General features: G+C 32.4%; 1 protein-coding gene across 1 annotated transcript in view; it reads right to left on the bottom strand.

Annotated features, from left to right (window-relative positions):
- Positions 1-3,675: 3,675 nt before the first annotated feature.
- Positions 3,676-13,311, bottom strand: part of LOC149791823 (transient receptor potential cation channel subfamily M member 5-like) — a 48,779-nt gene continuing 39,143 nt past the window's right edge. Inside the window, exon 13 of the mRNA XM_089970334.1 lies at positions 3,676-12,237. The gene's annotated coding sequence lies outside the window, so the exon portion shown is untranslated. The remainder of the gene's footprint in view (positions 12,238-13,311) is intronic.

Raw genomic sequence — 13,311 nt, 5'->3', positions numbered from 1 at the left:
GCACATGCAAACAAATAATCTTACAGTTTATTGGTAAGCAGCAAATTTACAAATTGAAGTAACTAGTGTCAGTTGTTTGACTATTTAGTTGAGTATATACAATAGATATAATAAATAAAGTTCAACCTAATTACAGACATCCTTCTGTAAAGAATGAATTGTGTTAACGGTAAACTGATTCACAATGCAATGCTGTTAAGAGAAGTCTTAAAACTAGATGATGTTATAAGTTAGATGACCTTATACTGAGATAGTCTCAATACATTCGACAAATAAGAGGACCAAAATAATCATGTAATCAAAACCTCTAGACATCTGCCGAATATTCAGATTCATGAGCACCTGGCAATACTCAATTTAAATTTCTTTCAACGCTGTTGAGTGCATATGCTATAAACTTAATTTCGAAATGGCATTTGTATGTTCATTTATATTTGATTGCACGTCTGATTTATGTGCTCTTTACGGAACATTTAGTGTGTCACAGTTGGTCCCTTTCTGTTCCATGGCTTATTTACATATTGCTGTGTAAATATTGTAAATATTGTTCTACCGTTAGAAACAAAAGTCATATTTAATGATGGAATTTGTATAAATTTGAACGATGTCTAGTTAGAAAATCTTCTTTCAAATTTGGTCACATCGTCTTGAACAGTTATGGTTAACACCTTATTCAATGTTTGTGTTTAGATTTTATTAACAGCAGTCATATTTTACTGGCACAATGCCTGCAAATTTAAAAGCTCTCCATTCAAGAATGCTCTCTATAATATTAAAGAACATTTGTGTAGCGGCAGTTGAAGACATGAAAAAGTTTATCAATGAGTAGTAGGACGGTAATTTGACAGTTGCTTGTTGCAGAATAAATTTATAAATCAAAAATAAATAAATAATGGCACATAATATTTCACATTATCTAATTGAGTAAGTAAGCTGTATTTTAATTAAGCTAATCCATATTACAGGAAACCTCCTTGGATTAATGGAATATTTTAACTATAACGAAGTGTTTAAACTGTAAAAGATTTTTGAAATATAGTGGTCTTTCATTATGCTGTTCACGAAAGCAAGTCCTTGCATTATAATATTCCGGTAGGCTCATTATTAAAACTCGATTATACTTACTACTTCCGGTCCAGACCCAACAACAAAGTTTACACACGTTTTTTTGTATTAATTACATTAAGGAGGGATGCTGCAATAATACACACTTTCCGCCTTTTAACAAGCAGCGAAACAATGTAAATTGGTGTTATTGAAGACACTGTTTTGACATCCAAGTCTGTATTATAAAGTTTGGTATACATTAGACCAGTTTATATGGCCTATTGCATACGCAAACAATCCAGGTTTTTAGGACATGTGGGTATTTATTTTGACATTACTTCTGGGATTTTCCTCATATCTCCAAAGTGACTCCCACGATATTTGAAACTGGAGAATTTATGGAGAAATAAACTAAACTGGAACTTTAGGAAATTTAGAAATAAAAGAAAATTAAGCGACCAAGTGTGTATTAATAAGCTAAGCAAAGCTTGTTGAGACGCCTTAAAGCAGCATTGTCATAGAGCAGGATGCGTTATCATAAAGAAGTTAAGCCAAATCGCTCAACGCAGCGCTGCAACATTTGTTTAATTAATTTCCCATTTAATACCTGCAATGAATTCTGTTTTCTTTAAATAAAATTTTCAGTACCTCTGATTCACCTATGCTTAAAATGCAACAGAGGTACATATATTGTGTTATTGTCCTTGATAGCTGAATCCCCTAACTAGCTCCTCTGAACTGTGAATATTCCATTTAAATTCGGTCGAATATGCACATTTGTCGATTGAGAAATTGCCAAAATGAGACAAATCTGTATGCAATATATATACAAACTCTGATCTATGCATTACCAATCTAGAGTTAATGACAGGTGGTCATACCAATAGTCCATCTTTCAAATTAGTTTTACAGTAACAAATATGACGTTTGAATGGTTTTAGAGTATTTTGTTAATACTGCTGATGATTTCACCACCGCCACGAATATATGGGGACCAATATATTCATAATGCAGAAGTTAATACGTCGAGAGAAGAAGATGTCTCTAATATAGTATGTATCAATGAAACAAGTCAAGGAAAGCTCAAATATGTAGTGAGAGGTTTTTATATACGTTCCATAGATACTGAAAGAGAATATTATTAAGTCATTTCTCTGAAATATATTTGTTGATTGCATCACTGACTGGGTGAAATTTGACCTCACTCGGTCAGTTTTGTATAGAATGGCTCCAAGTACTGCACACTTCTTACATGAAGGTATCAAACTATTTACTTACATATAAGACATTACTGACTCTACAATTAAACTAGGATCTGAAACGTTTAATATTTGGTCTGATAACGCATGATTTATCTATTTTCAAATCACAGATGTAGCAATCGCAGTATTGGTTTCTTATTTTACTTTAGTCATCGTGGCAAACAAGGTGCAATTGAATCGAAAGCCATCAAAACTTGATTTTAAAGTGTGGCTAATTTTGTTTATATTTTACAAACCTATCTATTAAAAACATTTTTAGCAGCAATATACTTAGCAACATAGTGAAAACAAGCTCGAATGCAGCAAACCACATGGAAATTCTCTAATGATGTAATAAGTTTCGATTCAAACAGATCATTTTTGGAATGTGACATCATCAAACACGTCAACTGTAAAGACGAGTTATATGATTCTGTCAAATCAGTTTATTAAAGTTTCTAAATGAAATATAAAACCACCGTTTTTATGTTGCTTTAAAGGAATACATTGTGTATGCCTTCCAGTTCAGTGTTTACATTAGTTACTTTTGCACGTGACTCTATTTTTAGAAGTTAGTAACTGCAATTATCCTTCCGTAAACAGTTCTAACAGCTGTAATATTAAAAGAGCTTGTATCTAGTGTTGGGAATTTTGAGTTAGGGAGTAGCCACTGGATATGGATATTACCGAGAAAGATAATAAATTGTCTGTGTGGATTCTGTTCAGTTGCCAGTAGGTATTGACAGACGGATTGCTTTTAATTGCTTGATATCTGCATTCTACGCATGCATTCGCCATTGACGCTTTACCTTTAATGAATTACGTTTGGGCACTTCGAATGTTTTCATCACATACGTGAGTTCGTTAATTCGAAAAGTTTGATTGTTGAAGCTAATTTGTCCAGGTGAATGCACACGTGATCTATAACACGTTTTAATAATGAGCGGTCAATATTTACAACAGGCTGCTGAACGTGTCTTTAAAAGACATGATATACTTGCGCTGTACAGAGTACATGGTTTTGTTGTCGTTTGATAAACTTCTTTCGGGATTGGAAGAGATCCAATTTTATCTTGTCGTTTTGAGAATTATATGTATTGTAAATGGGAGATATTCCGACGTACATCACTTCTAGTGTACACTTCTGTGATAGTCGCCCTTTTGATTCCATTTCCACCAATTCTAAAGTTAAGCATTTGCATAACTGTGTAGATTATAACCGCGTTACATAATAATAAATTCAGAATAGCAATCAATTGGTAAATCATCTATTCTGAGGTTGGAAAAGTAGCTACCAGAATGGATAATACCATAGTTGCACGTCACAGAAGCCATTAAACAATCATTCAACAAGCAGATTGCATAAATAAAAATTCAAACACGTATATGTACTGCAGTATTTGTTTATTTAGTTCCATTACATCCTTCATAAAGTATTTGATATAGAATTTTCTACCAAGATGACTGAGTTTTCATTCAACATAATTCCAATGGACAGCTAGGATATTACACTTTATTCATTCATGAATATAATTTCCTATTTGCAAACTAATTTGCTCTATACCCCATAATGCATAGTAAAACAAGGTAACATGTGGATGAAATTTATGGAATTACCGTAAAATCTACCATAAATGTGCTCTAATGTAGCTTAGAAAAACTGGATTTCATCTGTCATATAAAGGAGTGTTCTCAAAGTAAGCATTCATTGTATCTTCCTTGAAAATAATAGCTGTCTAGTAAAGGTAAAAAACAAGACACAACGGTCATATCATTAATAACGTACGACTGCTAAGTTCAAACAGTATTTTCTTATATAAATTCCTGTCTTTCATCATTTGTGACTATTTATTTTTAAGATCTCTGTGCAAGCAATATTTGAGAATCACTGTTTGATCTTTTTCATCACAAACATTGTTTCACACTGCAAACTTTGTCACTAAAAAAATGCATATGTATGCAATTATAACAGTTAATTTAAATTGCTATATGTATATTAATTCTTGGAAAATGTTTACCCCATTATGTTTGAATGTGTACTTGACACAATTAATAATTTATTTGTACCTTTGTTAGTATGAAATAATATTGCTGTTTAAATTTTATGCATAGCCATATCAATATCAGTCTTTTAATTTTAAGGCTTTTGTTATGCATATCCTGATAATTGTCACCTTTCAACTATGTTTGGTTTCTGTCCATTTAGTTTGTGACAGTGATGGTGAAACTTTGGTTTGAAAAACTTCTAAGCAGAAGAAACAAAGGCACAGCCTATTTTGTCAACTCTTGAACACAGTCAGTTTATTACATATATTTACAAATTTCGCAACGGTTCGGAGAAGTCGCCCCACTTCGCCTGGAGAAGTCGCCCCAAGGATCATATATAGTAATTCTGAGATATAGCCACATGGTTAAGGCTTTATTTATTGTTGTTTTTCTTCAACTTAATAACTTATTAAATTTATAAAACTTGCAATCTTTCAATTTTTTTATTTTATCAACTCCGCTTCTGTACTTAACGGAAAATAAGTGTTATCCGTCTCTTTTGCTCTGCTCTTCAAATCATTAGATGCATTTTAATAATATTTGTAGAGATAGTGTTATAAATATTTTTTTATTACATTTACATCTAAAAATGAAACATGCGTACTAGATGCAGTATAAGTAAATTTAATCGTCGGGTGAAAATGATTTAGGCGATCAATAATTTTTTTCAGTTCTTCAGTTGAATGCTTCCAGATCATAAATATGTCATCTAAAAATCTGAACCAAAGAGATGGGTTACACTATTCGTTTTGAATAAAATCCTTTTCTAATTCATCCATGAAAGGGAATAGTATATAAGAGCCATATTAATACCCATTATCTGTGTGTAATTCGCGTTATTAAATTGAAAATAATTATTTTCCAAGATAAGTTTTTATTATTTTACAAATATCTTCGCTAGATAGTGTGCTATTAATAGGATTGTTTTCAAGAAAATATTTGCACGCTTCAATACCATCTGCATGCGGAATGTTGGTATATAGTGATGTTACATCTAATGATACCAGGATTGAAATTATCAGATAGATGTGAAATAGACTTCGGCTTTTTAATGAAGTAGTTGTATCTTTAATGAATGAAGGAAGTGATTTCATTAAAGGTTGTAAAACACTATCAATAAATTTAGATAGGTTTTCAGTATAAGAATTACAACCTGATATAATTGGTCGTCCTGGAAAATTTAAAGGTAAATTATGGTCAGGATTTGTATGAGTTTTGGGTAATATGTAGAATTGAGGTGTACGTATGTTAAGAGGGAAAGTATCAAATTCCTCACATACGGAATTATTATTTTTAACGATTTCATTTATGCATGTTGAAATTTTTTATTTAATTTCTAATTGACGTTCAACTTCTTTAACATAATCATCTTGATTCACAATAATAATATTGTTTGACTTATTATCCTTTTTAATCACTATACTGTCGTCATTCATTAGATTATATACAGACTTAATTTCGTCCTTATAAATATTACTATGATTATGCTTCAATTTAGTTAATATCTCTTTTGTGATCGCGTATATGTATAAATATAAATATGAATCACGTAAAAGATGACTTAATTCTGTTATAAAAAGGTTATTTGGGTAACAAGTTTTGGGATGACTTCTCCAACCAATTGGGGCGACTTCTCCAACCACTCTGGGGCGACTTCTTCAGACACGTGTGGGCGAGTTCTCTTCATACCGACGTAACTTAGAGAAGTACAAGCGATGGATAAATGCTCTCGCTTTCTGTCTCTGTCTCAATGTTGTTTGATATGGCAAATATTGCTCACCAATATCGTCTGGTATATCTTTTAATGTTATCACGCCCGCCATTTTCACAGAATGTTTGTCGGAGGTTAAGACGTTGTCAAGTCACGTGTTCGGTAGGCGGAGCAATCTACCTTCTGGCGTAAGGTTAATCGTATATATGTATTGATACAGACAAGTATGAGCTGGGTGTATCAAATAATCTATTATTTCTGTCAGGAGAGTACAGTGTTATGTAAAGAAGCGCAAAGTAAGAAGAACTTGATACGGCATAATGTATTCAACATTGTAGTCTACCTTTGGGGGTTGGTGATAGTGCCGTGATTTAGAATACTCTGCAATCAGGCTCAACATTCTCAAATCGGAGTGTAAAAATTGCTAATGATATCAAGGGACATGCTTCAAGCATGAGTTTCATGGTATTTGTGTGTCCATCTGCCTTCTCCCATCACCACCTTAAACGGTAGGCTTTTCAGCTAATTAAAATGTTAATCCTGATAGTTTTCCATACAATTCGATGTCATACATTACAAGAAATGATCACTTATTTTTTAAAGAACACTTACTATTTTGTGCTGACCTTAGTGATGAAAATGTATATTATCTATAGAATGGAGTGATAGGTAAAAACACCAAAAATTAAAAAATAAATCAATAAAACAAACCCAAAAGCCAAACAAACAAATATTAGTAATGTGTTTCTAATGTACAATCCCATGCTTAGCCCTGCAATAAAATGGAGATGCCAGCATTGGCAGATGCTGTCCATAATATTGTGCTATTTTCCCAAACGGCTTTACCAAATCCATTATGTCAGTTCGCCAATCACAGACTCTAATTTTCACATATCTAAAATATTCTGTAATTATATAGCATCGCAACTATCTGTTAATTTGCTCCTGTTTCCATTACCAGTGCTAATGATTCCTAGTTTCAACGTCGACGTTTACTACATCATTGGCAAATGAAGCCTGAACCTACTTCAAGCAGATCCACTCGATAGTCATTTGATGAAACCATGCAATATCCTGCACGTGAATTCTGTTTCGGGTTGCACAGGTTTGAAGATAAACAAACAAGCTGCGTCCCAGATACTGAAAGTTTTCCAGCGAAGACCAAGAACTGCTGAATGGTTATAACAAATTGACCAGTAGATATCATATTGGACACTTATAATAAGACTTTCATCCTGATAAATTGGTAATTTCGAGCCCACAGAATAAAATTCATCCCAAAGTTTGTTTTTGTTCGTGAGGTCTATAAAAGAAAATGCTGTGACAATGACAAAAGGGTGGATAAAATGACTGAGATGTTGAATTGTAAAATTCCAATAGAAATGTACATCCAAAGTGCAGAATGCTCATATCACTGTCAACACGACGGGGGCACTGAAATTTAGTATTCTACATCACATATTCAAGACATTCTTGAAAGTTCCCAAATTCCAACTTGGTTTTAAATAAAGTTACAAATTGTGAAAGTTTTATGACTTGGACTTTGTGCTTAGGTTCATGTTCAAAAGGTTATGTGATTATTGGGGCCAGGAGTTACGCATCAATTCCATGTTGATATATTATCTTATGTACATTTAATTTGCATTGCTTGTTTGTTTACTAGTTTTTTAACAATTATTTTATTAAATGCTATTTTAATGTAACATTGCATATTGGACATGAGATTGTCCAAAAATGAATTCATTTCTGCTTGACCTGAATCGAGCGTTTAATTTTATTCCGTTTAAACTAACTAATATACAGCTAAATCATTCTCTGTGTGTATGGGTTTAGTATCAGAATTATTATTAATAGAAGTGATTATGTTTATTTGGGTCTAGGTCTAAGTTTTGGAAATTCCTTAGTGTATTGTTCATAGTCCAGGTTCTAAAAAATGCTAATTGTGACCTGAGGTTAAGTAGAGAACCACATAATCTTGCAACTAAGAGTATTTGTCAGTCATGCTTTTAAGATCTAGCGCTTTTAAGTTGTATTTATATGTTGTTTCCAGTTGGGCTGAAATGAATTACCTCAAATTATTGAATTCAAGTGATTAGTTTCTCAGGAAATAAAAACGTGCTATGATACAATTCTTGGATAGAGATGATTACTGCAATTTATAGTGAATTCAAACCTGGAATTATATTACTGTGATTCAACAAGACTGTTGTCACATCAACACTATGGGAGCTACCACAGACACATCATCATTTTCAGTTTTGGATTTAACTTGAAATCATACTACATTTTATTCAGGACTTTTAATTATTACGACTTGTGCCTGTAATTCTTTGATTATTTTGGGATTTAATTTTCAATATAGTAAGTTGTTTACTCGCATTTACCATTTTCACTTTGTATTCTAAGGAAAAAAATTACTTGTCGAATTTTACAAACCTTGTTGCCTTTCCTTCTTTTCCGTTACTTATATTAAGAGCATAGATTCGTAACAATCTAGAGACGAGACCCAGCTACTAAAGTATGCAATTTCCACCAGGAGACAGTCCATATATAGCAGTAGTCTAGGGAAGTTATTCTTTATTGAGATCAGATTGGCTGTTTGATTTAATAAGCGTTTGTGAACATTTTTAGCCGTGGATAATTACCAATTATAGTGCATGAGTTGTGTCTTATTAACCTAATTTTGTTTTTACAATAGCTTATGTTTAAACTATTAATTATGCATAGCATTAAAAAAAATTTAATAAATGAAATAATAGCATGGTAATAATTGATTATTCTATAGTTTACACTTTTGAATTTATTTCTCACTCAAATATCATAAACAAATCAAAAACAGCTATACTACTATTACTACTAATAATATAAATAATAATAATAATGATAATACTTTCAGAAATTAGCCCAAGCTATCAAAAGTGACTTTCACATAATTGAGCAATTATGACATATCAATCAATATTGAAAGAATATTAAACACAATCTAAAACTTTGAACCAGCTAGTAAAAATATTAAGAACAATACTAATATTATATTTCCTTAAAACAATAATATTTTATAATTTCATGCCTACAGAAAAACATTCAAATGGTTTAAACTTCAACAAATATTATACCAGAAGATTATGAGAAGATTAGTCTGAAAACAAACAATATTCTAATATATTTCACATGATGAATAATACAAATGTATATAAAACTTATAATGCAAAAGTCTATTAGACAGTCAAGAGCAATTTTGACAAGATCACTTATGTAAAAGTTACACTGCATATGTAAAATATACATATCTGCTAATAAAGATGTATTGTTTAGCATGTTCGGAAATGAACATGTATTGTCAACAATGTGAACCACGTTGTCCACATTTTCATATATCTTTCTATCGAATATGTTTTCAGATACAGAGGTAATTAAAAAAAAGTTCTTAATCACTGTCTTCCTTTAAAATTGAATTTGCAAAACACATGGTTTTATGAAAAATTTAGTTGAAAATAATAATTAAAACAGATTTCGAGTTATGATGTTTGAAAAGACGCGTGTTTGCATAACATATTTGTCGGAACCATATGGTTTAATAACACTGAAAGTGTGTGAATACTTAGTGTGCAATTGATTAGAGCTTGCAAAGCGTTAAACAGTGAAAATTGAGAGTGCATAAAACCCTTCAGATATTAAAAAAACAACACAACGACATATTAAACTTTGTCATAGAATACACTTTTGTAGAAAAACTAACACTTGCTCATCACGTGAATGAAACCATTGATTCTTCCCCAAGCTCTAAATTGGATACAATTTAGTGATGAATGTTAAGTCTCTTTCATATTGTTATTGCGATTCACCTATGTAAAAATAAGACAGTCGAGAGTCCAAATAATACGATCTGGTAAATACAGCTAACACATGCATATAACGCGTGTCAAGAGGATCTTTGGAATTAAGTGTCTCGCTTTTTATATACATTCGCGCATGCGAACAACTTTAACAATATGCTGATGGCGCCATGGACATGTGGCATCATGCTAACGAAAGGTTGAATGTTTCTCTATAGAGGCGAGATAGTGATTAAGTTTATATTATGATAAATTAAATAAACGGATAGACTTTGCAATCTGTGATCAATGCAATAGTATGTCTCCTTGTGTGTATTTTAACGGCATATTTTCCGTTAACAATAAGAAAACGTATATGAGAAAGTACAGCTCTGTCAATGTTTAAAAAGAAAAAGATAATGGAAATCTTACGCAGTGATGTAAGTAAGCGAATGTCATGGAAACAACATATTTGATGGGCAGATAGATGACTATGGTTGGAATTTTTAAAAGACGAAGAAAGTAATTATAATGTATTGAAACTGATTACACCGCAATTCTGTACATCTTCAAAAGATGGCTCGTAATAAAGAAGGAAATATAAATTGTGATGCTTAAATGAGCAGATTTTCACACACAAAAAAACAATATACTCGGAAGGAAATCATACTATCGCTTAGGTCATGAGAAATGTTAGAAATGTAAGATTTACTGATTTACTATAAATTGCTTATGTACCATTATGTGCTTATAAGTTACCATCATCTATTCTAAGGATTTAATCTTTCCAGAATGAGAACATTAACACAAAGAAGATAATTAAAAAAATTGACAAGACAATCTTTAAAATTGCCAGCTCTCTTGGAAAACACAAAATTGATGAAATTTTCAGTTTCTAGGCAAATTTCTTAGTTAAAAAGTTAAAAATAAATCTGTTAAACAATCACATGCCTGGTGAGGCCTCTTATGCATTGTGCAACAGGTGGGGCCTTAGTAAATGTTTCCTGCACGTCTGAGAGCAAGTAAATTTAAGCATGTCTTGGAGAATTCGATATAACATATATCTAATTGTTTAGGACCACATTAAAATACATTGCTATTAAACATCAATTCCAATTTTAATCTCTACACAAAGGCTATAGGTCCATAAACAACAAAATATAAAAGTTCCATATGTGTCCTTTATAGACAGGCTTCACCTTTTAATCAGAATATCTACATAGAAGTTGGTCTTCATGATTATTATGGTAATAATGTTCACAAATATTAATTATATATGAAACAAATAATCATGAAAGCGTAAGCTCACGCATTGGCTAGCAATACAATTTATAATTGTCTGATCATCTCCAAAGTAATGTAAAGACATACTCAAAATTACACATGGTTCAGTTCTGCCGATGTATATACTACTTATGGTAAAGTTTGTTTTCATGTTAATGCGTGTGTTTTGGATTTTTAACATAGCTTTAACAATTTCCAGTCAAATCGCTACGATGTCTGCAGTGTGGCAGTTTGTAGTGGTGTCTAGCACTGAGGCATCTTACCGCAGACAAGTAGCATCATGTCTAACCCAGTCGCAATATCCTGAAACCAAGCAGACAAGTCTTAAGACTAACTCTTAATGCTGAGCACCTAGCAAGGCAGCTGTTAGTGCGCTTTTTATGCGTCTTTGGTATGACTTAGGGTTTGAATCTACCACGTCCCGCATCCGAGTCGGACGATCTAACCACTAGGTCACCGGGGCGGTCTTCATGTTAATGAAAAACATTAAATGCTCACATTTATAAATGATACATATAAATAACATGCTTGTTATGTGTCGAAATTCTGTTCTGAATAGGTTAGACAGTTGGGACTTTGCTCCGAAAAGAAAATGTTGATGGATGGACATACATAAGGACAGTTGGAGAAATGATTGCTATATGCACCAATGCATACGGCTAGGTTGGGAATTGGGTAGAGATGATGACAAATCTGATATATTAAAAATATTGTAAGAGCCTAATGGGTCACTTTCTACAAATGATCTTGCTAAAAAATGTCTTTAAATAGTCTATCTGGCAACACTTAAAATGTTTCCCTACATTATCACCGAATTAGGTAGTCCCTTGAGCCTGTCTGATTGTCCCATCAGAGTTGGACTAGTTCTCTTAGCTAACACTTGATAGGCAGCTCCTCTAAAAATAATAGAGAGCTTCAGTTCCAGCCAGGGTTTCATAAGAACGTGATAATTTCATGTATCTGTGATTGGTCCGGAAATCCTTGCAACTATTAATCAATTTAGAACTAGGTATCTAACTCTTTTGGTACCAAAGTCTGGAATTAGCTCACTATCAGAAGTCAACCGTGTTGCCAGGAGAACTGGATTAGTAGCCTGTAAAAATAATAATGTAAAAACGGTATAAGTTCATGAATACCATACATTGCACTGATTCAGCGCAAAATGTGGGAACCAATATCTTGAGAAAAGTAAACAAAATGACCGTCCAGGTTGTTTGCAATCTTGTGTTAGAGGTTACAGCTATTAGGCAACTCAGTAAATCAATATCTTTTGCTTTATCAGCTTTGACCAAGCGGGAAGCGTCTCATTTGGGAGAATTTACCTCACGTTTTGACACAGATCAAAGTATGTAAATTATAAGGAATTAAAGAACATCTGACATTTTATTTGAATATTTTAAGATTTTAATAATAGGCAATATGATATAAGCAAAAGTGCTGTGCATTTAGTAGATGGAGGAAACAACTGATCAAAACAAAATACGGCAAGTTTGGTGGTATTACCTTTGCATGAAACATACAATTTCATTTATTATTTCATCTTCACAGGCGTACAGAAATTTAGAAGAGTACAATTATGATGGAGTTAAATGTTATTGTGAGGCCTGCGATAAACTTACTCTTATTTGTGGACATTATAAATATACCTGCCGTCTAGCTCTTCTGTTTTAGAGTTTTAATGTTTTTATTGTTCACCATGGTTGACTGTCCCAAAAATCTACTGAATGTACGAATCATCAGATAACTGCACATAATAATTCCAGGGAACACTATATAATACGATACTAGAGGGAGTGACAAACCCTATTTATGTATAATTCCATATTTTTTCTAAGATGATAAACATGTCAAATCCGTACATTCTGGAAATGTTTACGGTAACACTTCATGAATTCAATGTGTGGTTTTCTGAAACACTAAATATTATTTGTTACCTGCGTGTGATACATATTTAATCAGTGTAATCACTTGATGCCATGAATAAAATACAATTCAAAAGTAAAACATGCATAACGCCCATAAATAAAGCGCACACAACTCCATGTTAATACCACAAGGACTGTATTTGTATTCACCTAACTCCATATCACAGCCTGTATTTTGTGTCCATGTATAATATACACACAAGTTCATAATCTTATCACGCATAAATGTGCATCCAGCTTCA

The sequence above is a fragment of the Sinohyriopsis cumingii genome, chromosome 9 (genome assembly GCF_028554795.1).
Source record: "Sinohyriopsis cumingii isolate HCF-2022 chromosome 9, ASM2855479v2, whole genome shotgun sequence".
In the NCBI taxonomy this organism is placed as follows: Eukaryota; Metazoa; Mollusca; class Bivalvia; order Unionida; family Unionidae; genus Sinohyriopsis; species Sinohyriopsis cumingii.
Note: the sequence above shows the minus strand (reverse complement) of the source record. Positions and strands in the feature narration are given on the sequence as shown.